Source organism: Carassius carassius, chromosome 38, assembly GCF_963082965.1.
Source record: "Carassius carassius chromosome 38, fCarCar2.1, whole genome shotgun sequence".
Classification (NCBI taxonomy): domain Eukaryota; kingdom Metazoa; phylum Chordata; class Actinopteri; order Cypriniformes; family Cyprinidae; genus Carassius; species Carassius carassius.
The window spans coordinates 2,955,333-2,982,574 of NC_081792.1; the positions used below are offsets into that span (position 1 = coordinate 2,955,333).

Genomic DNA, 27,242 nt, shown 5'->3' on the forward strand with positions numbered 1-27,242 from the left:
TGTATGCATTCAAGGGATCTGTTTTTTTTACTCACCCCGGGAGTTCAGTTTATTTGGCCAGATTCCTGTGATTGCTGAATTGATACCTCGAACTGGTAATTAAGCTCTTTTCCAGGTGAAAATACTTGTGCCATCCATTTGAAAACACACACGGCAACCGTTATCTAGAGGAAAAATGCCTATTGTCACTCTGTCAAGGTACAAAAATGACATTGTGAGGGTAACAATGAAAGTGAGACCAATTTTTAATCGGCAAAGTTGCTGATTATTCGCTCCTTCAGTTTAACTCAGTTTACAACTTATCCTAAATGTCCAGGTGGCAATTAGTGATAAGGCTTCAAAATGGCAATCCCATGACATCAAAACCACATGGCATTATACCCTTCAAAGTAATGAAGCAGTTACAGAGTAGCGATGAAATTGTTCATTCGAAAATCAACTGGCTGCCAGCCTGCAGTTTATTTCCCCTATAATCGCCGAGCTTGTCGGAGTGCTTGTGAGACGAATGGCAATACCGAAGCATGTCTGTGTCTTCCCTAGACATCGGAAAGGGTGTGCAGGATATGTCTTTTTTGGAAAAAAAGAAGAATGCCTGAAGATTTGCCTTTTCTTCTGGATTTTGGAGAAGAGAAAAATAACACAACAACAAAATAAGCCAGAGAAAAGCAAGCACAGAGCGAGCCAGCCAGGAGTCGAACCTAGAATCTTCTGATCCGTAATGAGACGCGCTATCCATTGCGCCACTGGCCCACCAATTGTAAAGACCCCTGATTGCTACAGAGTTGTTGGTTTTAGATGTGACAGTGGCAAGCATTGCTGTCTGCTTATTCTCACCTTGTTATCAGGAGGTAAGCCTGCCAGCCCACCAGCACACCAGCCCACCAGCCCAGCAGCCCACCAGCCCACCAGCCCAGCAGCACACCAGCCCACCAGCCCACCAGCCCCTCCCTGGTGGTCTAGTGGTTAGGATTCGGCACTCTCACCGCCGCGGCCTGGGTTCGATTCCCGGTCAGGGAAAGCTCTTTTGGCTTCCAATTGTGGACTGGGAATTCAAGCTCTGCTAACAGCTGCGAGAGAGCCAGCTCCAAACCAAAAAAAATTATGAGCACTTGAAAAAAAGACCTCCTTCGAGCCAGAGTCGAACCAGCGACCTAAGGATTGCCAACACTCCAACCTACAGTTCTCCACTCTACCAGCTAAGCTATCGAAGGGGCAAAGTGTTAGACAGAACCTCGACATCTGGTGCAGGAAGATGTGCTGGATTTTTGAGGAGGGAAGCAAAAAGAAGCATGCTTTCCCATACTGGGAGTCGAACCCGGGCCCCCTGGGTGAAAACCAGGAATCCTAACCGCTAGACCATATGGGATTTGGACACCTTAAACTGGCCAGTGGCGCACTTTCCATACATGTGGTCAGTGTGGGCGCAGGATCTTGTAGTGGCCTGTTGCTTTAGGTCTGCGACTGGTAATTAAGCTCTTGTCCAGGTGAAAATACTTGTGTCATGCATCTGAAAACACATTGCAACCGTTATCTAGATGAAAATCTGCCTATCATCGATCTGTCAAGGTACAAAATTGACATATTGTGAGGTTAATAATGAAAGTGAGACCAATTTTTTTTATCCGCAAAGTTGCTGATTATTCGCTCATTCAGTTTAATGCAGATTACAATTTATTCTCAATGTCCAGGTGGCAATTAGTGATAAGGCTTCAAAATGGCAAACCCGTGACATCAAAACAACATGGCATTACACCCTTCAAAGTAATGAAGCAGTTACAGAGTAGCGATGAAATTATTCATTCGAAAATCAACTGGCTGCCAGCCTGCAGTTTATTTCCCCTTTAATCGCCGAGCTTGTCGGAGTGCTTGTGAGACGAATGGCAATACCGAAGCATGTCCGTGTCTTCCCTAGACATCGGAAAGGGTGTGCAGAATATGTATTTTTTGGAAAAAAAGAAGGATGCCTGAAGATTTGCCTTTTCTTCTGGATTTTGGAGAAGAGAAAAAAAAACACAGCAACAAAATAAGCCGGATAAAAACATGCACAGAACGAGCCAGCCAGGAGTCAAACTTAGAATCTTCTGATCCGTAGTCAGACGCGTTATCCATTGCGCCACTGGCCCACCAATAGTAAAGACCCCTGATTGCTACAGAGTTGTTGGTTTTAGATGTGACAGTGGCAAGCATTGCTGTCTGATTATTCTCACCTTGTTTTCAGGAGGTAGGCCACCAACCCACCAGCCCACCAGCCCACCAGCCCCTCCCTGGTGGTCTAGTGGTTAGGATTCGGTGCTCTCACCGCCGCGGCCCGGGTTCGATTCCCGGTCAGGGAAAGCTCTTTTGGCTTCCAATTGTGGACTGCGAATTCAAGCTCTGCTAACAGCTGCGAGAAAGCCAGCTCCAAACCAAAAAAATGGTGAGCCCTTGAAAAAAAGACCTCCTTCTAGCCGGAGTCGAACCAGCAACCTAAGGATTGCCAACACTCCAACCTACCTTCCCTCGTTCTACCAGCTGAGCTATCGAAGGGGCAAAGTGTTAGACAGAACCTCGACATATCACAGTCTTGCAGCTCTACTGCTGGCCAAAAAGTCACTTCTGGTGCAGGAAGATGTGCTGGATTTTTGAGGAGGGAATCAAAAAGGAGCATGCGTTCCCATACCGGGAGTCAAAACTGGGCCGCCTGGGTGAAAACCAGGAATCCTAAGCGCTAGACCATATGGGATTTGGAAACCTTAAACTGGCCATTGGCTTCTGGCGCACTTTCCATAAATGTGGTCAGTGTGGGCGCAGGATCTTGTAGTGGCCTGTTGCTTTAGGTCTGCGACTGTAACAATGTGATAATAATTTGGCAAAACAAGAATTATCCATAAGGATGGTTTTCTGAATTATATAGTGTTGTATGCATTCAAGGGATCTGTTTTATTTACTCACCCCGGGAGTTCAGTTTATTTGGGAAGATTCCTGTGATTGCTGAATTGATACCTTGAACTGGTAATTAAGCTCTTGTCCAGGTGAAAATACTTGTGTCATGCATCTGAAAACACACATTGCAACCGTTATCTAGATGAAAATCTGCCTATCATCGGTCTTTCAAGGTACAAAATTGACATATTGTGAGGTTAATAATGAAAGTGAGACCAATTTTTTATCCGCAAAGTTGCTGATTATTCGCCCATTCAGTTTAATGCAGATTACAACTTATTCTAAATGTCCAGGTGGCAATTAGTGATAAGGCTTCAAAATGGCAAACCTGTGACATCAAAACAACATGGCATTACACCCTTCAAAGTAATGAAGCAGTTACAGATTAGCGATGAAATTGTTCATTCGAAAATCAACTGGCTGCCAGCCTGCAGTTTATTTCCCCTTTAATCGCCGAGCTTGTCGGAGTGCTTGTGAGACGAATGGCAATACCGAAGCATGTCCGTGTCTTCCCTAGACATCGGAAAGGGTGTGCAGAATATGTCTTTTTTGGGAAAAAAGAAGAATGCCTAAAGATTTGCTTTTTCTTCTGGATTTTGGAGAAGAGAAAAAAAAACACAACAACAAAATAAGCCAGATAAAAATAAGCACAGAACGAGCCAGCCAGGAGTCGAACTTAGAATCTTCTGATCCGTAGTCAGACGTGTTATCCATTGCGCCAAGGCCGGCGCCCATTAGTCGAGGTAAAGATCCTAAAAGACTCATAGGGACGCGAGTTCGCGGCCCACTCCGAACAGTGATGGAATTCCTGGAATGTGTCCGCTTTGACACTGCTGATGCACGAGTACGTAATCATCATTCTCCCCCGTAATTTAATCGAACGTAAATTCGTCCCCCCCCCACTTTAATTTGGGAACTGTCCAAAGTAAACACTCTCATGTTGTGTATGTTTCATTCATACCGGACGCCGGAGGGCGCTTTCTCGCACAAAGTCCAAAACAGACTCGTAAAAGTACCAGCTCGTGACCACTATGTGACGCACGCTACAGGAAATACCTCATATGGACAAAAGCATCAAGCTGTCACTGGATAAAAAAAGTCGAAATGATTTGACAGACAAAACGTGAATATTCATTGCAACAAATACATGATTTGTGTTTTTGTGCATTTTCACAACAAAATACATGAATAACGCAGCGCTAACTAACTCATTTTTTACAGTATAATATATTATTTTTTACAGTATAACATTATATTATTATATTTTCTGACTTATTCTGAAAGTCCCTGTTTTTGTGTGTGTGTGTTTTATTGTTATGTAATACTGGAATACTTAAAAAAATTTGCAACTTCAAATACAGTGAGAAATAGGCACAAAAACATTACTAGTGCAAACATTAAGATTAACAACCCTTTTAATTTGCAAATATAAAGTCAATAAAAAAAATTATAACAGCAGTGCAAATATATATGCATTTACAAATATTGTGAGAATACAAAAAGGCACAATAACAATAGTGTGAGGGGCAAATATTAACAACCCTTTTAATCCCCATATATATTTTAAAGCCAATAAAACATTTAGAACAGTAGTGCAATTTTGACACATCAATTTAAAATAATAAACAGTAAACCAAAAATGTTTACCAGAGTAGTAAACTTTTTACATATCAGTGTAAAAATATAATAAATATCAAACCAAAACAAACATTTGCAGTGCAATTTTGACATCAGACTAAGAAAATAATAAATAGTAAACCAAGACAAACATTTACCACAGTAGTGCAATTTTGACATGTTAGCCAAAAAAAAGTAAATCAAAACAAAAATGGACCACAGTAGTGCAATTATGACATATTCGCCCCTAAAAAATAGTAAATCAAATATACCAAAACCAAAATAATGATAATAATAAAAAAATAAACATACCATATATATATATAATGGTATCAAATATTTTTCCAACAGAGGCATGCAGCAGAGGAAACACACAGTAATTACACATTTTAGAGACAGCTGTCATTGTTGGAGACTTGTAAATTGCACTATGAAGCAAACATTAAGTTACCAAATAAAAATATCACGTGCTGAAATAGCAGTTTTAAGAAGCTGCAGGGTTGCCATTTCCCTTTTTTCTTCATCTATAACCTCATTCCTGCAGCACAGCCCTCCATTCACCATATGATTGAGTCTCAGACTCTTTGCAGAACCAGTTGCCAAAGTACTGAAGATGTGATGGTGGCTTTCTCTCTTTGTTACACTTTCTGCAAAGAATGATGTCTGTCTTCTTCACATATTTTCTTGTGACAGTTCCAGTGCGCTCCCTCTCCAGTTTTCTCTTTCTGTATTGCTGAGTGGAGTAAGGAACATCTTGACCGAATGTCTGTGTCTGAGCTGATGGTTGCAAAGCTGAAGGTAATGGGAGGTTGAAGAACATCACCTGTGAGGTACCTGTAGAGGATGGCGCTTAAGTGCCTTTCACTGTAAGAAGCTGCACAGATGGTAAAATGAAAGGGAGAGAGATGAGTAGTGCTGATGCAATGACAGGAAGATGTTGGAGCCTGGGAGATGGCCTAGGGTTGCGACCTCCCCTTAAGTTTTGCCTTCCCAGCAGTGTTTGGTGGCAGGATAAAAAGGTGAGGCTCAGCCAAATTGCCTGGATACAGAGTTGGTACTTTCGGCATAGCTGCAGGAAGCGTCTCGGGTCCTGCCATGGGTGCGTCTGGGGCTTGGATACCCTGCTTCAAAATCTCCTGTTCCTGTGACTTGCCACGCCTGCTGAACCTGGGAAACATAAAACAACCAATATTAATAAACATTTAAGCAATACAAAAGATCAACTACTATTTGTCATGACTATGACGCAGCAGCATGACACAGCTGAGATCACACAGCAGTCGTCTAATGTATTACTGCTTTTGTGAAATGGCTACTTTATTGAGATTAACATTGTATTATGAATTATTGATTCTTGCAGTCTGCTGAAGACAGCTGATCCATGTCATAAATCTTATCTTTCATAATGAAGAAGAAAACAGATGTTGAACTCTTGTTGATTTGTTTCTAGACCTGCAAAGCAGCCATGGTTACATTAAGGCTGATGATACAAAAAATTTTGAGAAGTGTTTCTTGGGTACGTTCCCCACTGAGTATGGGTAACAAATTTCAATCTGGATACTTCAGATCAATCTTGCGCTCTGTGTCTTACCTGGTTGCCTGTTGATGGCAATATTAACCAAAGTTGCCCAGCAGCATTGATCAAAAAAAGTTGCCGTGTAACATCAGCCCTTAGCTGCTTTAAGTTTAGGCTTAGCTGTGACAATGCTTATTTACTCACCATTGTGTGACTGTTGCAGCATTCACTTCTGGGAGCTGGATTGTGGTCTCACTCATCACCTTAGCATTGGTGAGGATGCACTCTTGGATGTACTTGTGAGCACATGCTACCACAGTGAAGCGGGACACCCTCACTCCGTCACAGCGCACCACGTTTGGGTAGAGAGCACAGAGCCTTGTGAAAATGGCCTCCACCACTCGGTTGAAGTCAGGCCACTGTGCAGGACTATGAGCCCCAACGAAAACACCTGCAAATTACAACAGGATACATATTATTAATGTAAGATTGTTTTCATTGTGTGATCTTATTTTTATTTTCCCTTTCCCTTTTTTTAAATGTTCATTGATAATATTGTTGGAGCGGAGCTGCTCTCTGACAACATCTCCAGGACACTTCGCTCCATGTGACTAGTAAGACAATTCTCTAATAACTATTATGATGAGTTTTGTTCCACCCGCTTAAATGATAAAAGTACTTGTGCTGTAAAAACTATTAAGACTGTGTCTGTTCCCCGAATAGTGAGGTCAAAATATAATGTAGGATCTAGAAAAAATCTTATCGTAATTAAACCAGAAAAATGTAAAGTAAATGAACAAAAACAATTTTTAAAGTTTGGGCTCATAAATATTAGATCACTCACACCCAAAGCAGTTATTGTAAATGAAATGATCACAGAAAATAGTTTTGATGTACTCTGCTTGACTGAAACCTGGCTAAAACCAAATGATTATTTTGGTCTAAATGAGTCTACTCCACCAAACTACTGTTATAAGCATGAGCCCCGTCAGACTGGTCGTGGAGGAGGTGTTGCAACAATATATAGTGATATTCTCAATGTTACCCAGAAAACAGGATACAGGTTTAACTCTTTTGAAATACTTCTGCTAAATGTTACACTGTCAGACATGCAAAAGAAACCTAATGTATCTCTTGCTCTGGCTACTGTGTATAGACCACCAGGGCCGTATACAGAATTCCTAAAAGAATTTGCAGATTTCCTCTCAGACCTTCTAGTTACAGTTGATAAGGCGCTAATCATGGGAGATTTTAATATTCACGTTGATAATGCAAATGATACATTAGGACTTGCGTTTACTGACCTAATAAACTCCTTTGGAGTCAAGCAAAATGTCACCGGGCCCACTCATCGTTTTAATCATACACTAGATCTAATTATATCGCATGGAATCGATCTTACTGCTATAGATATTGTACCCCAATGTGATGATATTACAGACCATTTCCTTGTATCGTGCATGCTGCATATAACTGATATTAACTATATGTCTCAGCGTTACCGTCTGGGCAGAACTATTGTTCCAGCCACCAAAGACAGATTCGCAAATAACCTGCCTGATCTATTTCAACTGCTATTTGTACCCAAAAATACACATGAATTAGACAAAATTACTGACAACATGGGCACTATTTTCTCTAATACATTAGAAGCTGTTGCCCCCATCAAATTGAAAAAGGTTAGAGAAAAACGTACTGTGCCATGGTATAACAGTAATACTCACTCTCTCAAGAAAGTAACTCGTAGTCTTGAACGCAAATGGAGAAAAACTAACTTGGAAGTTTTTAAAATTGCATGGAAAAACAGTATGTCCAGGTATAGACAGGCTCTAAAAACTGCTAGGGCAGAGCATATCCACAAACTCATTGAAAATAACCAAAACAATCCAAGGTTTTTATTTAGCACAGTGGCTAAATTAACAAATTACCAGACGCCACCTGATTCAAATATTCCACCAACGTTAAATAGTAATGACTTTATGAATTTCTTCACTGATAAAATAGATAACATTAGAAATACAATAGCGAATGTAGATTCTACAGCGTCTAACACTTCAGTTTCATCCATCGCACCCAAAGATAAACTGCAGTGCTTTACAAATATAGGACAGGAAGAGCTAAATAAACTTATCACTGTATCTAAACCAACAACATGTTTATTAGATCCTGTACCCACTAAATTACTAAAAGAGCTGTTACCTGTAGCCGAAGAACCGCTTCTCAATATCATTAACTCGTCGTTATCTTTAGGTCACGTCCCAAAACCATTCAAGCTGGCGGTTATCAAGCCTCTTATTAAGAAACCAAAACTAGATCCTAGTGTACTGGCAAATTATAGGCCTATTTCAAATCTTCCATTTATGTCTAAAATTTTAGAAAAAGTTGTGTCTGCTCAATTGAGCACCTTCCTGCATAAAAATGATCTGTATGAAGAATTTCAGTCAGGTTTTAGGCCCCACCATAGCACAGAAACTGCACTTGTTAAAATTACAAATGACCTGCTTCTTGCGTCAGATCAAGGCTGCATCTCATTTCTAGTCTTACTTGATCTTAGTGCTGCGTTCGACACCATAGATCATGACATACTCATAGATCGATTACAAAACTATACAGGTATTCAAGGGCAGGCTCTAAGATGGTTTAGATCCTACCTGTCCGATCGCTACCATTTTGTTTACTTAAATGGGGTGTCATCTCATTTATCATCAGTAAAATATGGAGTGCCACAAGGATCCGTCCTAGGTCCCCTTCTATTTTCAATATACATGTTGCCCCTTGGTAATATTATTAGAAAATACGGAATTAGCTTCCACTGTTATGCTGATGATACTCAGCTATATATTTCAACGAGACCAGATGAAACTTCCCAATTATCTAAGCTAACAGAGTGTGTTAAAAATGTAAAAGATTGGATGACAAATAATTTTCTCCAATTAAATTCGGATAAGACAGAGATATTAATTATTGGACCAAAAAACACCACACAGAATCTTGTAGATTACAATCTGCAACTAGACGGATGTACTGTTACTTCCTCTACAGTCAGAAATCTGGGTGTTATATTGGACAGCAATTTGTCTTTTGAAAATCATATTTCCAATGTTACAAAAACCGCATTCTTCCATCTTAGAAACATTGCCAAGCTACGAAACATGTTATCTGTTTCTGATGCAGAAAAGCTAGTTCATGCTTTCATGACCTCTAGACTGGACTATTGTAATGGACTTCTAGGTGGTTGTCCTGCTTTGTCAATAAACAAGCTACAGGTAGTCCAAAATGCAGCAGCTAGAGTCCTTACCAGGTCAAGAAAATATGATCATATTACCCCAATTTTACAGTCTCTGCACTGGCTACCTATTAAGTTCCGTATCAGTTACAAATTATTATTACTTACCTATAAGGCCCTAAATGGTTTAGCTCCTGCGTACCTAACTAGCCTTCTACCACGCTACAACCCATCACGCACCCTAAGGTCACAAAACGCTGGACTTTTGGTAGTTCCTAGGATAGCAAAGTCCACTAAAGGAGGTAGAGCTTTTTCACATTTGGCTCCCAAACTCTGGAATAGCCTTCCTGATAATGTTCGGGGTTCAGACACACTCTCTCTGTTTAAATCTAGATTAAAAACGCATCTCTTTCGCCAAGCATTCGAATAATGTATCTCTTAAATTGTGAGTGTAGTTGCATCTGCATTTTTATTCTTTAGCTTGGGTTAAACTAATTTTACTTTGTTGGATCAGCAGCTATGCTAATGATGTCTCTATTTTGTTTCTATGTTTTGCCACGGGATTTACATCCCGTGGTAACTAGGATTTACACAAGCTCCAGTCTGGATCCAGAACACCTGAGAAGAGATGATGCTGATCCTCAGAGGACCCCAGATGATGCTAACCTTGAATCAACAAACAGAACTAACAATTATTGCTACATGTGTGACTGCATCCTATAATTACTATTAATTAATAATATTGATAGTTCATCATCTAGCTGACTACGTCATGTATTATTATTATTATTATTTTTATTTTTCTAAAATCCTGTCAAACGTGCACAAACTACTAGCTACTACTAAATATTGTAGAAACATAATTTTCTGTAAAGTTGCTTTGTAACGATTTGTATTGTAAAAAGCGCTATACAAATAAACTTGAATTGAATTGAATTGAATAATATCTGCCCATAGTTATGTTTTCTTTCTTTGTTTTGTTTTTAGATTGATGTTAAAATGTCATATCAATAAATCAGGTCTCTACTGGATTACTGTGTTGTGGAATTATTACAGGTTGTTGTTAGTCAGCCTGTCAGACTTTATTCACAATAATGACTGCATATTATCCCGCTTATTACATGGCTACTTACTAAAGTACAGTAAAAGACAAATTATTTGACCCAACATATTGATACAAAATGATTTTACCGATTTAAGAAATGATTGCTTTGTTTCTGCTAAATTAATTATTCCAATGTAACATACTTAGCAACCTAATATATATTCAGAATTAAACGTAAATCACAGTTAATAATTTATGTTATAACCAAGATAAGCTAGTCATGAAGGTGTCAGGTTACTAAACAAAAAAAGTTGTAGGTGATATTTCAGCTAGTTTCAGATATATATATATATTAAAAAAAAATTGTAAACCCTGCGAAATGAAAAGAAAGATAATTTAAATGAAAAAATTAAAAATAATTAAAAATGAAAAAAATAATTAAAAATGAAAGATAATTTAGGAACTTTTGAAAGCATCAGTGAATACAAATATTCACATGATTCATAGATAAAGAAATCAATAAATTGTTGTTATTAGTTAAATGTGTCATAATGTATCCATTCCTTAATAACATATTATATTAACTAACAGTGTAAAATTATATCATTAATGAATCATTAGATAATAATTTGTAAAGATATCATTATGTAATTACTTTAACTTTACTTGTTGAGGTACATGACTAATTTAAAAAAAAATCCATAACCACAATAACATATTAACAATTGGTTAATAGCTCTTTACCTCAACATGTAAAGTCATAAAATGATTCCTTTGAAAATCATTAGCTAATGATTAATTAAAGCTGACAACTGGAAGTTGAAGTAAATAGCTTTGGCCACTGTAGTAATTAAAATATACATTTACGTCATTAGTTAATAAAATGTTATTAAGGAACGAATACATTAAAGTAAATTTAACTAATAAAATTGTATTTATTAATTTATCTATGAAACATATAGAATGTTTATTAGTTGCTGATGTAGTAGTCATTAATTAATGGTTTAAATTAGTCATTCATTCGTTTACATTAACTCATGATTATCTGTGCATTCGTTAAGTGTAAATTAATGGATATTTGTGCACCAGTGTTGTAAGTGTTACTTTTTTATTGATAAAAGATTCACCTACATTGCAAATGTTGGTTAGAAATTAATCGATGACCGTTATCTTCTTCTTCAGCTGTGATCCGCAAGTCTCCGGGGGTTCTTGACGTTATCAATTGTTGTTGATAACTTGTTACTATGAAGAATCACGGTTGAGGAACGAGCGCTGATTGGTCAATTTCTTGTTGTCACTGGGCGGAATCACGGTTGCGATACGAGCGCTGATTGGCTAATTCGCGGTTACGATACGAGCGCTGATTGGCCAATTCACGGTTGCGATACGAGCGCCGATTGGCTAAAACATAAATTTCATGGTTGCAGCCGGGAACGTGATTGGCTGTCATAACAAAGAATAACCACGACCTACAGGTGACATGGAGCGCCACTGGCCCACCAATAGTAAAGACCCCTGATTGCTACAGAGTTGTTGGTTTTAGATGTGACAGTGGCAAGCATTGCTGTCTGATTATTCTCACCTTGTTTTCAGGAGGTAAGCCCACCAACCCACCAGCCCATCAACCCACCAGCCCACCAGCCCCTCCCTGGTGGTCTAGTGGTTAGGATTCTGCGCTCTCACCGCCGCGGCCCGGGTTCGATTCCCGGTCAGGGAAAGCTCTTTTGGCTTCCAATTGTGCACTGCGAATTCTAGCTCTGCTAACAGCTGCGAGAATGCCAGCTCCAAACCAAAAAAATGGTGAGCACTTGAAAAAAATGACCTCCTTCGAGCCGGAGTCGAACCAGCAACCTAAGGATTGCCAACACTCCAACCTACAGTCCTCCACTCTACCAGCTGAGCTATCAAAGGGTCAAAGTGTGAGACAGAACCTTGACATATCATGGTCTTGTAGCTCTACTGCTGGCCAAAAAGTCACTTCTGGTGCAGGAAGATGTGCTGGATTTTTGAGGAGGGAATCAAAAAGGAGCATGCATTCCCATACCGGGAGTCAAACCTGGGCCGCCTAGGTGAAAACCAGGAATCCTAAGCGCTAGACCATATGGGATTTGGAAACCTTAAACTGGCCATTGGCTTCTGGCGCACTTTCCATACATGTGGTCAGTGTGGGCGCAGGATCTTGTAGTGGCCTGTTGCTTTAGGTCTGCGACTGTAACAATGTGATAATAATTTGGCAAAACAAGAATTATCCAAAAGGACGGTTTTCTGAATTATATAGTGTTGAATGCATTCAAGTGATCTGTTTTTTTTACTCACCCCGGGAGTTCAGTTTATTTGGGCAGATTCCTGTGATTGCTGAATTGATACCTCGAACTGGTAATTAAGCTCTTTTCCAGGTGAAAATACTTGTGTCATCCATTTGAAAACACACACGGCAACCTTTATCTAGAGGAAAAACTGCCTATTGTCACTCTGTCAAGATACAAAAATGACATTGTGAGGGTAACAATGAAAGTGAGACCAATTTTTAATCGGCAAAGTTGCTGATTATTCGCTCCTTCAGTTTAACTCAGTTTACAACTTATTCTAAATGTCCAGGTGGCAACTAGTGATAAGGCTTCAAAATGGCAAGCCCATGACATCAAAACCACATGGCTTTATACCCTTCAAAGTAATGAAGCAGTTACAGAGTAGCGAAGAAATTGTTCATTCGAAAATCAACTGGCTGCCAGCCTGCAGTTTATTTCCCCTATAATCGCCGAGCTTGTCGGAGTGCTTGTGAGATGAATGGCAATACCGAAGCATGTCCGTGTCTTCCCTAGACATCAGAAAGGGTGTGCAGAATATGTCTTTTTTGGAAAAAAAGAAGAATGCCTGAAGATTTGCCTTTTCTTCTGGATTTTGGAGAAGAGAAAAAAAAAACACAACAACAAAATAAGCCGGAGAAAAACAAGCAGAGAGCGAGACAGCCAGGAGTTGAACCTAGAATCTTCTGATCCGTAGTCAGACGCGTTATCCATTGCGCCACTGGCCCACCAATAGTAAAAACCCTTATGCTACAGAGTTGTTGGTTTTAGATGTGAAAGTGGCAAGCATTGCTGTCTGCTTATTCTCACCTTGTTTTCAGGAGGTAAGCCCACCAGCCCACCAGCACATCAGCCCACCAGCCCACCAGCCCACCAGCCCCTCCCTTATGGTCTAGTGGTTAGGATCTGGCGCTCTCACCGCCGCCGCCCGGGTTCTATTCCCGGTCAGGGAAAGCTCTTTTGGCTTCCAATTGTGGACTGCGAATTCAAGCTCTGCTAACAGCTGCGAGAAAGCAAGCTCCAAACCAAAAAAAATGGTGAGCACTTGAAAAAAAAGACCTACTTCAAGCCGGAGTCGAACCAGCGACCTAAGGATTGCCAACACTCCAACCTACAGTCCTCCGCTCTACCAGATGAGCTATCGAAGGGGCGAAGTGTTAGACAGAACCTCGACATATCACGGTCTTGTAGCTCTACTGCTGGCCAAAAGTCACTTCTGGTGCAGGAAGATGTGCTGCATTTTTGAGGAGGGAAGCAAAAAGAAGCATGCATTCCCATACCGGGAGACGAACCCAGGCCGTCTGGGTGAAAACCAGGAATCCTAACCGCTAGACCATATGGGATTTGGACACCTCAAACCGGCCAGTGGCGCACTTTCCATACATGTGGTCCGTGTGGGCGCAGGATCTTGTAGTGGCCTGTTGCTTTAGGTCTGCGACTGTAACAATATGATAATAATTTGGCAAAACAAGAATTATCCATAAGGACGGTTTTCTGAATTATATAGTGTTGTATGCATTCAAGGGATCTGTTTTTTTTACTCACCCCGGGAGTTCAGTTTATTTAGGCAGATTCCTGTGATTGCTGAATTGATACCTTGAACTGGTAATTAAGCTCTTGTCCAGGTGAAAATACTTGTGTCATGCATCTGAAAACACACATTGCAACCGTTATCTAGATGAAAATCTGACTATCATCGGTCTGTCAAAGTACAAAATTGACATATTGTGAGGTTAATAATGAAAGTGAGACCAATTTTGAATCCGCGAAGTTGCTGATTATTCGCTCGTTCAGTTTAATGCAGATTACAATTTATTCTCAATGTCCAGGTGGCAATTAGTGATAAGGCTTCAAAATTGCAAAGCCGTGACATCAAAACAACATGGCATTACACCCTTCAAAGTAATGAAGCAGTTACAGAGTAGCGATGAAATTGTTCATTCAAAAATCAACTGGCTGCCAGCCTGCAGTTTATTTCCCCTTTAATCGCCGAGCTTGTCGGAGTGCTTGTGAGACGAATGACAATACCGAAGCATGTCCGTGTCTTCCCTAGACATCGGAAAGGGTGTGCAGAATATGTCTTTTTTGGAAAAAAAGAAGAATGCCTGAAGATTTGCCTTTTCTTCTGGATTTTGGAGAAGAAAAAAAAAAAAAAACACAACAACAAAATAAGCTGGAGAAAAACAAGCACAGAGCAAGCCAGCCAGGAGTCGAACCTAGAATCTTCTGATCCGTAGTCGGACACATTATCCATTGCGCCACTGGCCCACCAATAGTAAAGACCCCTGATTGCTACAGAGTTGTTGGTTTTAGATGAGACAGTGGCAAGCATTGCTGTCTGCTTATTCTCACCTTGTTATCAGGAGGTAAGCCCACCAGCCCACCAGTCCACCAGCCCCTCCTTGGTGGTCTAGTGGTTAGGATTCGGCGCTCTCACCGCCCCGTCCCGGGTTCGATTCCCGGTCAGTGAAAGCTCTTTTGGCTTCCAATTGTGGACTGTGAATTCAAGCTCTGCTAACAGCTGCGAGAAAGCCAGCTCCAAACAAAAAAAATGGAGAGCACTTGAAAAAAAGACCTCCTTCGAGCCGGCAACCTAAGGATTGCCAACACTCCAACCTACAGTCCTCCACTCTACCAGCTGAGCTATCGAAGGGGCAAAGTGTTAGACAGAACCTCGACATCTGGGGCAGGAAGATGTGCTGGCTTTTTGAGGAGAGAAGCAAAAAAGATCAAGCTTTCCCATCACGGGAGTCGACCCCTGGCTGCATGGGAGAAATCCAGGAATCCTAACTGCTAGACCATATGGGAACTGGCCAGCTTTAACTGGGCAGAAGCTTGTGGGCCACTTTCATTAAATCTGGCCAGTGTGGTTTACAGAAATAAATGGTGTTACATAAATTCAAGGGTCATGTTTGTTGACTCACCCCGGGGGTTCAGTTTTTTGGCCAGAGTCCTGTGATTGCTGAATTGATACCTTGAACTGGTAATTAAGCTCTTGTCCAGGTGAAAATACTTGTGTCATGCATCTGAAAACACACATTGCAACCGTTATCTGGATGAAAAACTGTCTATCGTCGGTCTGTCAAGGTCCAAAATTGACATACGGATGGCAATACCGAAGCATGTCCGTGTCTCCCCTAGACTTCGGAATGGGTGTGCAGAATATGTTTTTTTTTTTGGAAAAAAAGAAGAATTAAGATTTGCCTTTACTTCTAGATTTTGGAGAAGAAAAAAAAACAACAACAAAATAAGCCTGAGAAAAATAAGCACAGGGCAAGCCAGCCAGGAGTCGAACCTAGAATCTTCTGATTCGTAGTCAGACACGTTATCCATTGCGCCACTGGCCCACCGATAGTAGAGACTCCCGATTGCTACAGAGTTGTTGGTTTTAGATGTGACAGTGGCAAGCATTGTTGTCTGCTTATTCTCACCTTGTTATCAGGAGGTAAGCCTACCAGCCCACCAGCCCACCAGTCCCTCCCTGGTGGTTTAGTGGTTAGGATTCGGCGCTCTCACCGCCGCGGCCCAGGTTTGATTCCTGGTCAGGGAAAGCTCTTTTGGCTTCCAATTGTGGACTGCGAATTCAAGCTCTGCTAACAGCTGCGAGAAATCCAGCTCCAAACCAAAAAAATGGTGAGCACTTGAAAAAAAGACTTCCTTCGAGCCGGAGTCGAACCAGCGACCTAAGGATTGCCAACACTCCAACCTGGTGCAGGAAGATGTGCTGGATTTTTGAGGAGGGAAGCAAAAAGGAGCATGCGTTCCCATACCGGGAGTCGAACCCAGGCCCCCTGGGTGAAAACCAGGAATCCTAACCACTAGACCATATGGGATTTGGACAACTTAAACTGGCCATTGGCACACTTTCCATACATGTGGTCAGTGTGGGCGCAGGATCTTGTAGTGGCCTGTTGCTTTAGGTCTGCGACTGTAACAATGTGATAATAATTTGGCAAAACAAGAATTATCCAAAAGGACGGTTTTCTGATTTATATAGTGTTGTATGCATTCAAGGGATCTGTTTTTTTACTCACCCTGGGGGTTCAGTTTTTTGGGGCAGATTCCAGTGAACCTAGAATCTTCTGATCCGTAGTCAGACGCGTTATCCATTGCGCCACTGGCCCACCAATAGTAAAGACCCCTGATTGCTACAGAGTTGTTGGTTTTAGATGTGACAGTGGCAGGCATTGCTGTCTGCTTATTCTCACCTTGTTTTCATGAGGTAAGCCCACCAACCCACCAGCCCCTCCCTGGTGGTCTAGTGGTTAGGATTCGGCGCTCTCACCGCCGCTGCCTGGGTTCGATTCCCGGTCAGGGAAAGCTCTATTGGCTTCCAATTGTGGACTGCAAATTCTAGCTCTGCTAACAGCTGTGAGAAAGCCAGCTCCAAACCAAAAAAATGGTGAGTACTTGAAAAAATGACCTCCTTCGAGCTGGAGTCGAACCAGCGACCTAAGGATTGCCAACACTCCAACCTACAGTCCTCTGCTCTACCAGCTGAGCTATCAAAGGGGCGAAGTGTAAGACAGAACCTCGACATATTACGGACTTGTAGCTCTACTGTAGGCCAAAAAGTCACTTCTGGTGCAGGAAGATGTGCTGGATTTTTGAGGAGGGAATCAAAAAGGAGCATGCGTTCCCATACCGGGAGTCAAACCTGGGCCGCCTGGGTGAAAACCAGGAATCCTAAGTGCCAGACCATATGGGATTTGGAAACCTTAAACTGGCCATTGGCTTCTGGCGCACTTTCCATACATGTGGTCAGTGTGGGCGAAGGATCTTGTAGTGGCCTGTTGCTTTAGGTCTGCGACTGTAACAATTTGATAATAATTTGGCAAAACAAGAATTATCCAAAAGGATGGTTTTCTGAATTATATAGTGTGGTATGCATTCAAGGGATCTGTTTTTTTTCACTCACCCCGGGAGTTCAGTTTATTTGGGCAGATTCCTGTGATTGCTGAATTGATACCTCGAACTGGTAATTAAGCTCTTTTCCAGGTGAAAATACTTGTGTCATCCATTTGAAAACACACACGGCAACCGCTATCTAGAGGAAAAACTGCCTATTGTCACTCTGTCAAGGTACAAAAATGACATTGTGAGGGTAACAATGAAAGTGAGACCAACTTTTAATCGGCAAAGTTGCTGATTATTCGCTCCTTCAGTTTAACTCAGTTTACAACTTATTCTAAATGTCCAGGTGGCAATTAGTGATAAGGCTTCAAAATGGCAAGCCCATGACATCAAAACCACATGGCATTATACCCTTCAAAGTAATGAAGCAGTTACAGAGTAGCGATGAAATTGTTCATTCGAAAATCAACTGGCGGCCAGCCTGCAGTTTATTTCCCCTATAAGCGCCGAGCTTGTCGGAGTGCTTGTGAGACGAATGGCAATACCGAAGCATGTCCGTGTCTTTCCTAGACATCGGAAAGGGTGTGCAGAATATGTCTTTTTTGGAAAAAAAGAAGAATGCCTGAAGATTTGCCTTTTCCTCTGGATTTTGGAGAAGAGAAAAAAAACACAACAACAAAATAAGCCGGAGAAAAACAAGCACAGAGCGAGCCAGCCAGGAGTCAAACCTAGAATCTTCTGATCCATAGTCAGACGCGTTATCCATTGCGCCACTGGCCCACCAATAGTAAAGACTCCTGATTGCTACAGAGTTGTTGGTTTTAGATATGAAAGTTGCAAGCATTGCTGTCTGCTTATTCTCACCTTGTTTTCAGGAGGTAAGCCCACCAGCCCATTAACCCACCAGCCCCTCCCTGGTGGTCTAGTGGTTAGGATTCGGTGCTCTCACCACCGCGGCCCGGGTTCGATTCCCGATCAGGGAAAGCTCTTTTGGCTTCCAATTGTGGACTGCAAATTCAAGCTCTGCTAACAGCTGCAAGAAAGCCAGCTCCAAACCAAATAAATGGTGAGCACTTGAAAAAAAGACCTCCTTCGAGCCAGAGTCGAACCAGCGACCTAAGGATTGCCAACACTCCAACCTACAGTCCTCCACTCTTCCACTCTACCAGCTGAGCTATCGAAGGGCCAAAGTGTTAGACAGAACCTCGACATCTGGTGCAGGAAGATGTACTGGATTTTTGAGGAGGGAAGCAAAAAGGAGCATGCGTTCCCATACCGGGAGTCGAACCTGGGCCACCTGGGTGAAAACCAGGAATCCTAACCGCTAGACCATATGGGATTTGGACACCTTAAACTGGCCATTGGGCGCACTTTCCATACATGTGGTCAGTGTGGGCGCAGGATCTTGTAGTGGCCTGTTGCTTTAGGTCTGCGACTGTAACAATGTGATAATAATTTGGCAAAACAAGAATTATCCAAAAGGACGGTTTTCTGAATTATATAGTGTTGTATGCATTCAAGGGATCTGTTTTTTTTACTCACCCCGGGGGTTCAGTTTTTTTGGGCAGATTCCTGTGATTGCTGAATTGATACCTTGAACAGGTAATTAAGCTCTTGCCCAAGTGAAAATACTTGTGTCATGCATCTGAAAACACACATTGCAACCGTTATCTGGATGAAAAACTGTCTATCGTCGGTCTGTCAAGGTCCAAAATTGACATACGAATGGCAATACCGAAGCATGTCCGTGTCTCCCCTAGACATCGGAATGGGTGTGCAGAATATGTTTTTTTTTGAAAAAAAAAGAAGAATGCCTGGAGATTTGCCTTTACTTCTAGATTTTGGAGAAGAAAAAAAAACACCAACAAAATAAGCCTGAGAAAAACAAGCACAGGGCAAGCCAACCAGGAGTCAAACCTAGAATCTTCTGATCCGTAGTCAGACACGTTATCCATTGCGCCACTGGCCCACCGTTAGTAGAGATTCCCGATTGCTACAGAGTTGTTGGTTTTAGATGTGACAGTGGCAAGCATTGTTGTCTGCTTATTCTCACCTTGTTATCAGGAGGTAAGCCTACCAGCCCACCAGCCCACCAGTCCCTCCCTGGTGGTCTAGTGGTTAGGATCTTGTAGTGGCCTGTTGCTTTAGGTCTGCGACTGTAACATTGTGATAATAATTTGGCAAAACAAGAATTATCCATAAGGACGGTTTTCTGAATTATATAGTGTTGTATGCATTCAAGGGATCTGTTTTTTTTACTCCCCCCGGGGGTTCAGTTTTTTTGGGCAGATTCCTGTGATTGCTGAGTTGAACCTTACCTTGAACTGGTAATTAAGCTCTTGTCCAAGTGAAAATACTTGTGTCATGCATCTGAAAACACAGATTGCAACCGTTATCTAGATGAAAATCTGCCTATCATCGGTCTGTCAAGGTACAAAATTGACATATTTTGAGGTTAATAATGAAAGTGAGACCAATTTTTTATACACGAAGTTGCTGATTATTCGCTCGTTCAGTTTAATGCAGATTACAATTTATTCTCAATGTCCAGGTGGCAATTAGTGATGAGGCTTCAAAATGGCAAGCCCGTGACATCAAAACAACATGGCATTACACCCTTCAAAGTAATGAAGCAGTTACAGAGTAGTGATGAAATTGTTCATTCGAAAATCAACTGGCTGCCAGCCTGCAGTTTATTTCCCCTTTAATCGCCGAGCTTGTCGGAGTGCTTGTGTGATGAATGGCAATACCGAAGCATGTTACGCCACTCCCCATAGACATCGGAACCTCAATCTATCAGGGTTCTGTAGCTCTACTGCTGTCCAAAAAGTCACTTCTGGTGCAGAAAGATGTGCTGGCTTTTTGAGGAGAGAAGCAAAAAGATCAAGCTTTCCCATCACGGGAGTCGACCCCTGGCTGCATGGGAGAAATCCAGGAATCCTAACTGCTAGACCATATGGGAACTGGCCAGCTTTAACTGGGCAGAAGCTTGTGGGCCACTTTCATTAAATCTGGCCAGTGTGGTTTACAGAAATAAATGGTGTTACATGAATTCAAGGGTCATGTTTGTTGACTCACCCCGGGGGTTCAGTTTTTTGGCCAGAGTCCTGTGATTACTGAATTGACACCTTGAACTGGTAATTAAGCTCTTGTCCAGGTGAAAATACTTGTGTCATGCATCTGAAAACACACATTGCAACCGTTATCTGGATGAAAAACTGTCTATCGTCGGTCTGTCAAGGTCCAAAATTGACATACGAATGGCAATACCGAAGCATGTCCGTGTCTCCCCTAGACATCGGAATGGGTGTGCAGAATATGTTTTTTTTTGGAAAAAAAGAAGAATGCCTGGAGATTTGCCTTTACTTCTAGATTTTGGAGAAGAAAAAAAAACAACAACAAAATAAGCCTGAGAAAAACAAGCACAGGGCAAGCCAACCAGGAGTCGAACCTAGAATCTTCTGATCCGTAGTCAGACACGTTATCCATTGCGCCACTGGCCCACCGTTAGTAGAGACTCCCGATTGCTACAGAGTTGTTGGTTTTAGATGTGACAGTGGCAAGCATTGTTGTCTGCTTATTCTCACCTTGTTATCAGGAGGTAAGACCACCAGCCCACCAGCCCACCAGCCCACCAGTCCACCAGCCCACCAGTCCACCAGTCCACCAGTCCCTCCCTGGTGGTCTAGTGGTTAGGATTCGGCGCTCTCACTGCCGCGGCCCAGGTTCGATTCCTGGTCAGGGAAAGCTCTTTTGGCTTCCAATTGTGGACTGCGAATTCAAGCTATGCTAACAGCTGCGAGAAATCCAGCTCCAAACCGAAAAAATGGTGAGCACTTGAAAAAAAGACTTCCTTCGAGCCGGAGTCGAACCAGCAACCTAAGGATTGCCAACACTCCAACCTGGTGCAGGAAGATGTGCTGGATTTTTGAGGAGGGAAGCAAAAAGAAGCATGCGTTCCCATACCTGGAGGCGAACCCAAGCCGCCTGGGTGAAAACCAGGAATCCTAACCGCTAGACCATATGGGATTTGGACACCTTAAACTGGCCAGTGGCACACTTTCCATACATGTGGTCAGTGTGGGCGCAGGATCTTGTAGTGGCCTGTTGCTTTAGGTCTGCGACTGTAACAATGTGATAATAATTTGGCAAAACAAGAATTATCCAAAAGGACGGTTTTCTGAATTATATAGTGTTGTATGCATTCAAGGGATCTGTTTTTTTTACTCACCCCGGGAGTTCAGTTTATTTGGGCAGATTCCTATGATTGCTGAATTGATACCTCGAACTGGTAATTAAGCTCTTTTCCAGGTGAAAATACGTCTGCCATCCATTTGAAAACACACACGGCAACCGTTATCTGGAGGAAAAATGCCTATTGTCACTCTGTCAACGTACAAAAATGACTTTGTGAGGGTAACAATGAAAGTGAGACCAATTTTTAATCGGCAAAGTTGCTGATTATTCGCTCCTTCAGTTTAACTCAGTTTACAACTTATTCTAAATGTCCAGGTGGCAATTAGTGATAAGGCTTCAAAATGGCAATCCCATGACATCAAAACCACATGGCATTATACCCTTCAAAGTAATGAAGCAGTTACAGAGTAGCGATGAAATTGTTCATTCGAAAATCAACTTGCTGCCAGCCTGCAGTTTATTTCCCCTATAATCGCCGAGCTTGTCGGAGTGCTTGTGAGACGAATGGCAATACCGAAGCATGTCTGTGTCTTCCCTAGACATCGGAAAGGGTGTGCAGAATATGTCTTTTTTGGAAAAAAAGAAGAATGCCTGAAGATTTGCCTTTTCTTCTGGATTTTGGAGAAGAGAAAAAAAACACAACAACAAAATAAGCCGGAGAAAAGCAAGCACAGAGCGAGCCAGCCAGGAGTCAAACCTAGAATCTTCTGATCCGTAGTCAGACGCACTATCAATTGCACCACTGGCCCACCAATAGTAAAGACCCCTGATTGCTACAGAGTTGTTGGTTTTAGATGTGACAGTGGCAAGCATTGCTGTCTGCTTATTCTCACCTTGTTATCAGGAGTTAAGCCTGCCAGCCCACCAGCCCACCAGCCCCTCCCTGGTGGTCTAGTGGTTAGGATTCGGCGCTCTAACCGCCGCGGCCTGTGTTTGATTCCCGGTCAGGGAAAGCTCTTTTGGCTTCCAATTGTGGACTGCGAATTCAAGCTCTGCTAACAGCTGCGAGAAAGCCAGCTCCAAACCAAAAAAAAATGGTGAACACTTGAAAAAAAGACCTCCTTCGAGCCAGAGTCGAAGGAGGCAAAAAGAAGCATGCGCTCCGATACCAGGAGTCGAACCCGGGCCGTCTGGGTGAAAACCAGGAATCCTAACCGTTAGACCATATGTGATTTGGACACCTTAAACTGGCCAGTGGCGCACTTTCCATACATGTGGTCAGTGTGGGCGCAGGATCTTGTAGTGGCCTGTTGCTTTTGGTCTGGGACTGTAACAATGTGATAATAATTTGGCAAAACAAGAATTATCCAAAATGACGGTTTTCTGAATTAAATAGTGTTGTATGCATTCAAGGGATCTGTTTTTTTTTTTACTCACCCCGGGGGTTCAGTTTTTTTTGGCAGATTCCTGTCAAAGTCAAAGTCACCTTTATTTATATAGTGCTTTAAACAAAATACATTGCGTCAAAGCAACTGAACAACATTCATTAGGAAAACAGTGTCAATAATGCAAAAATGATAGTTAAAGGCAGTTCATCATTGAATTCAGTGATGTCATCTCTGTTCACTTAAATAGTGTCTGTGCATTTATTTGCAATCAAGTCAACGATATCGCTGTAGATGAAGTGACCCCAACTAAGCAAGCCAGAGGCGACAGCGGCAAGGAACCGTAACTCCGAATGGAGGAAAAAAAAACCTTGGGAGAAACCAGGCTCAGTTGGGGGGCCAGTTCTACTCTGACCAGACGAAACCAGTAGTTCAATTCCAGGATGCTGCAAATTCAGATTGTGCAGAAGAATCATCTGTTTCCTGTGCCCTTGTCCTGGTGCTCCTCTGAGACAAGGTCTTTACAGGGGATCTGTATCTGGGGCTCTAGTTGTCCTGGTCTCTGCTGTCTTTCAGGGATGTAGAGGTCCTTTCTAGGTGCTGATCCAGCATCTGGTCTGGATACGTACTGGATCCGGGTGACTGCAGTGACCCTCTGATCTGGACACAGACTGGATCTGGTGGCCACGGTGACCTCGGAACAAGAGAGAAACACAAATATTAGCGTAGATGCCATTCTTCTAATGATGTAGCAAGTACTTAGGGTGTTATGGGAAGTGTTTCCGGTTCCGGTTTACCTAATTAATGCAGCCTAAAAATCCTTTAACTGATTTGGATAATAAAAGCATTATAGTATGTTATGTGTATGCCAGGTTAAAGAGATGGGTCTTTAATCTAGATTTAAACTTCAAGAGTGTGTCTGCCTCCCGAACAATGTTAGGTAGGTTATTCCAGAGTTTAGGCGCCAAATAGGAAAAGGATCTGCCGTCCGCAGTTGATTTTGATATTCTAGGTATTATCAAATTGCCTGAGTTTTGAGAACGTAGCAGACGTAGAGGATTATAATGTAAAAGGAGCTCATTCAAATACTGAGGTGCTAAACCATTCAGGGCTTTATAAGTAATAAGCAATATTTTAAAATCTATACGATGCTTGATAGGGAGCCAGTGCAGTGTTGACAGGACCGGGCTAATATGGTCATACTTCCTGGTTCTAGTAAGAACTCTTGCTGCTGCATTTTGGACTAGCTGTAGTTTGTTTACTAAGCGTGCAGAACAACCACCCAATAAAGCATTACAATAATCTAACCTTGAGGTCATAAATGCATGGATTAACATTTCTGCATTTGACATTGAGAGCATAGGCCGTAATTTAGATATATTTTTGAGATGTAAAAATGCAGTTTTACAAATGCTAGAAACGGGGCTTTCTAAGGAAAGATTGCGATCAAATAGCACACCTAGGTTCCTAACTGATGACGAAGAATTGACAGAGCAACCATCAAGTCTTAGACAGTGTTCTAGGTTATTACAAGTGGAGTTTTTAGGTCCTATAATTAACACCTCTGTTTTTTCAGAATTTAGCAGTAAGAAATTACTCGTCATCCAGTTTTTTATATCGACTATGCAATCCATTAGTTTTTCAAATTGGTGTGTTTCACCGGGCTGCGAAGAAATATAGAGCTGAGTATCATCAGCATAACAGTGAAAGCTAACACCATGTTTCCTGATGATATCTCCCAAGGGTAACATATAAAGCGTGAAGAGTAGCTGCCCTAGTACTGAGCCTTGAGGTACTCCATACTGCACTTGTGATCGATAGGATACATCTTCATTCACTGCTACGAAGTGATGGCGGTCATATAAGTACGATTTAAACCATGCTAATGCACTTCCACTGATGCCAACAAAGTGTTCAAGTCTATGCAAAAGAGTGTTGTGGTCTATTGTGTCAAACACAGCACTAAGATCCAATAAAACTAATAGATGATAAGAGCAGATCATTTGTAACTCTAAGGAGAGCAGTCTCAGTACTATGATACGGTCTAAATCCTGACTGGAAATCCTCACATATACCATTTTTCTCTAAGAAGGAATATAATTGTGAGGATACCACCTTTTCTAGTATCTTGGACAGAAAAGGGAGATTCGAGATTGGTCTATAATTAACTAGTTCTTTGGGGTCAAGTTGTGGTTTTTTGATGAGAGGCTTAATAACAGCCAGTTTTAAGGTTTTGGGGACATATCCTAATGACAATGAGGAATTAATAATAGTCAGAAGAGGATCTATGACTTCTGGAGGCACCTCTTTTAGGAGCTTAGATGGTATAGGGTCTAACATACATGTTGTTGGTTTAGATGATTTAACAAGTTTATACAATTCTTCCTCTCCTATGGTAGAGAATGAGTGGAACTGTTCCTCAGGGGGTCTATAGTGCACTGTCTGATGTGATACTGTAGCTGACGGCTGAATGGTTGCAATTGTATCTCTAATAGTATCGATTTTAGAAGTAAAGTAGTTCATAAAGTCATTACTGATGTGGTGTTGGGAAATGTCAACACTTGTTGAGGCTTTATTTTTTTTTAATTTAGCCACTGTATTGAATAAATACCTGGGGTTATGTTTGTTTTCTTCTAAAAGAGAAGAAAAGTAATCGGATCTAGCAGTCTTTAATGATTTTCTGTAGGATATGTTACTTTACCGCCAAGCAATACGAAATACCTCTAGTTTTGTTTTCCTCCAGCTGCGCTCCATTTTTCGGGCTGCTCTCTTTAGGGTGCGAGTATGCTCATTATACCATGGTGTCAAACTGTTTTCCTTAACCTTCCTTAAGCATAAAGGAGCAACTTTATTTAAAGTGCTAGAAAAGAGAGTCCATAGTTTCTGTTACGTCATCAAGTTGTTCTGAGGTTTTGGATATGCTAAGGAATTTGGTTACATCAGGAAGATAACTTAAAAAGCAGTCTTTTGTGTTAGAAGTGATGGTTCTTCCATACTTGTAACAAGAAGTAGAATTTACAATTTTGGCTATATGAAGTTTGCACAGAACTAAATAATGATCTGAGATATCATCACTTGGCTGAATAATTTCAACACCATCAACATCAATTCCATGTGACAGTATTGAATCTAGAGTATGATATTTGACAATGAGTAGGTCCTGAAACGTGTTGTCTAACCCCAATAGAGTTCAGAATGTCTATAAATGCTGATCCCAATGCATCTTTTTCATTATCAACATGGATTTTAAAATCACCAACTATTAAAACTTTATCTGCATCCAGAACTAACTCGGATGTAAAATCACCAAACTCTTTAATAAAGTCCGTATGGTGCCCTGGTGGTCTGTATACAGTAGCCAGTACAAACATAACAGGGGATTTATCATTAACATTTGTTTCTCTGGATAATGTTATATGAAGCACCATTACTTCAAACGAGTTATACTTGAAGCCTGCCCTCTGAGAAATCCTGAAAACGTTGTTATAAATTGAAGCAACACTTCCACCTTTGCCTTTTAGACGCGGCTCATGTTTATAACAGTGATCTTGGGGGGTGGACTCATTTAAAATAATGTAATCATCAGGTTTTAGCCAGGTTTCTGTCAAACAGAGTACATCTATATTATGATCCTGTGATTGCTGAATTGATACCTTGAACTGGTAATTAAGCTCTTGTCCAGGTGAAAATACTTGTGTCATGCATCTGAAAACACACATTGCAACCGTTATCTAGATGAAAATCTGCCTATCTTCGGTCTGTCAAGGTACAAAATTGACATATTGTGAGGTTAATAATGAAAGTGAGACCAATTTTTAATCCGCAAAGTTGCTGATTATTCGCTCGTTCAGTTTAATGCAGATTACAATTTATTCTCAATGTCCAGGTGGCAATTAGTGATAAGGCTTCAAAATGGCAAGCCCGTGACATCAAAACAACATGGCATTACACCCTTCAAAGTAATGAAGCAGTTACAGAGTAGCAATGAAATTGTTCATTCGAAAATCAACTGGCTGCCAGCCTGCAGTTTATTTCCCCTTTAATCGCCGAGCTTGTCGGAGTGCTTGTGAGACGAATGGCAATACCGAAGCATGTCCGTGTCTTCCCTAGACATCGGAATGGGTGTGCAGAATATGTCTTTTTTGGAAAAAAAGAAGAATGCCTGAAGATTTGCCTTTTCTTCTGGATTTTGGAGAAGAGAAAAAAAACACATTAGACCAGCGACCTAAGGATT

The 27,242-nt window shown here is 41.5% G+C and overlaps 16 non-coding genes across 16 annotated transcripts; 7 read left to right on the top strand and 9 right to left on the bottom strand.

The window, feature by feature from the left end:
* Positions 1–677: 677 nt before the first annotated feature.
* On the bottom strand, positions 678–750 carry trnar-acg (transfer RNA arginine (anticodon ACG)). Its single transcript has one exon. It is a non-coding gene; the product is annotated as a tRNA-Arg (tRNA).
* Positions 751–945: 195 nt separating this feature from the next.
* On the top strand, positions 946–1,017 carry trnae-cuc (transfer RNA glutamic acid (anticodon CUC)). Its single transcript has one exon. It is a non-coding gene; the product is annotated as a tRNA-Glu (tRNA).
* A 277-nt stretch (positions 1,018–1,294) lies between these two features.
* trnae-uuc (transfer RNA glutamic acid (anticodon UUC)) lies at positions 1,295–1,366 on the bottom strand. The gene has a single exon. It is a non-coding gene; the product is annotated as a tRNA-Glu (tRNA).
* Positions 1,367–2,261: 895 nt separating this feature from the next.
* trnae-cuc (transfer RNA glutamic acid (anticodon CUC)) lies at positions 2,262–2,333 on the top strand. Its single transcript has one exon. It is a non-coding gene; the product is annotated as a tRNA-Glu (tRNA).
* Positions 2,334–11,971: 9,638 nt separating this feature from the next.
* trnae-cuc (transfer RNA glutamic acid (anticodon CUC)) lies at positions 11,972–12,043 on the top strand. The gene has a single exon. It is a non-coding gene; the product is annotated as a tRNA-Glu (tRNA).
* A 106-nt stretch (positions 12,044–12,149) lies between these two features.
* On the bottom strand, positions 12,150–12,237 carry trnay-gua (transfer RNA tyrosine (anticodon GUA)). The gene is given in 2 exon segments: positions 12,150–12,185; positions 12,201–12,237. It is a non-coding gene; the product is annotated as a tRNA-Tyr (tRNA).
* Positions 12,238–13,287: 1,050 nt separating this feature from the next.
* trnar-acg (transfer RNA arginine (anticodon ACG)) lies at positions 13,288–13,360 on the bottom strand. Its single transcript has one exon. It is a non-coding gene; the product is annotated as a tRNA-Arg (tRNA).
* Positions 13,361–15,906: 2,546 nt separating this feature from the next.
* On the bottom strand, positions 15,907–15,979 carry trnar-acg (transfer RNA arginine (anticodon ACG)). The gene has a single exon. It is a non-coding gene; the product is annotated as a tRNA-Arg (tRNA).
* Positions 15,980–16,110: 131 nt separating this feature from the next.
* Positions 16,111–16,182, top strand: trnae-cuc (transfer RNA glutamic acid (anticodon CUC)). The gene has a single exon. It is a non-coding gene; the product is annotated as a tRNA-Glu (tRNA).
* A 211-nt stretch (positions 16,183–16,393) lies between these two features.
* Positions 16,394–16,465, bottom strand: trnae-uuc (transfer RNA glutamic acid (anticodon UUC)). The gene has a single exon. It is a non-coding gene; the product is annotated as a tRNA-Glu (tRNA).
* Positions 16,466–16,879: 414 nt separating this feature from the next.
* On the top strand, positions 16,880–16,951 carry trnae-cuc (transfer RNA glutamic acid (anticodon CUC)). The gene has a single exon. It is a non-coding gene; the product is annotated as a tRNA-Glu (tRNA).
* A 105-nt stretch (positions 16,952–17,056) lies between these two features.
* On the bottom strand, positions 17,057–17,144 carry trnay-gua (transfer RNA tyrosine (anticodon GUA)). Its single transcript is given in 2 exon segments — positions 17,057–17,092; positions 17,108–17,144. It is a non-coding gene; the product is annotated as a tRNA-Tyr (tRNA).
* A 1,049-nt stretch (positions 17,145–18,193) lies between these two features.
* Positions 18,194–18,266, bottom strand: trnah-aug (transfer RNA histidin (anticodon AUG)). Its single transcript has one exon. It is a non-coding gene; the product is annotated as a tRNA-His (tRNA).
* Positions 18,267–18,397: 131 nt separating this feature from the next.
* On the top strand, positions 18,398–18,469 carry trnae-cuc (transfer RNA glutamic acid (anticodon CUC)). Its single transcript has one exon. It is a non-coding gene; the product is annotated as a tRNA-Glu (tRNA).
* A 284-nt stretch (positions 18,470–18,753) lies between these two features.
* trnae-uuc (transfer RNA glutamic acid (anticodon UUC)) lies at positions 18,754–18,825 on the bottom strand. The gene has a single exon. It is a non-coding gene; the product is annotated as a tRNA-Glu (tRNA).
* A 2,335-nt stretch (positions 18,826–21,160) lies between these two features.
* On the top strand, positions 21,161–21,232 carry trnae-cuc (transfer RNA glutamic acid (anticodon CUC)). Its single transcript has one exon. It is a non-coding gene; the product is annotated as a tRNA-Glu (tRNA).
* The last annotated feature ends 6,010 nt before the right edge of the window (positions 21,233–27,242 follow it).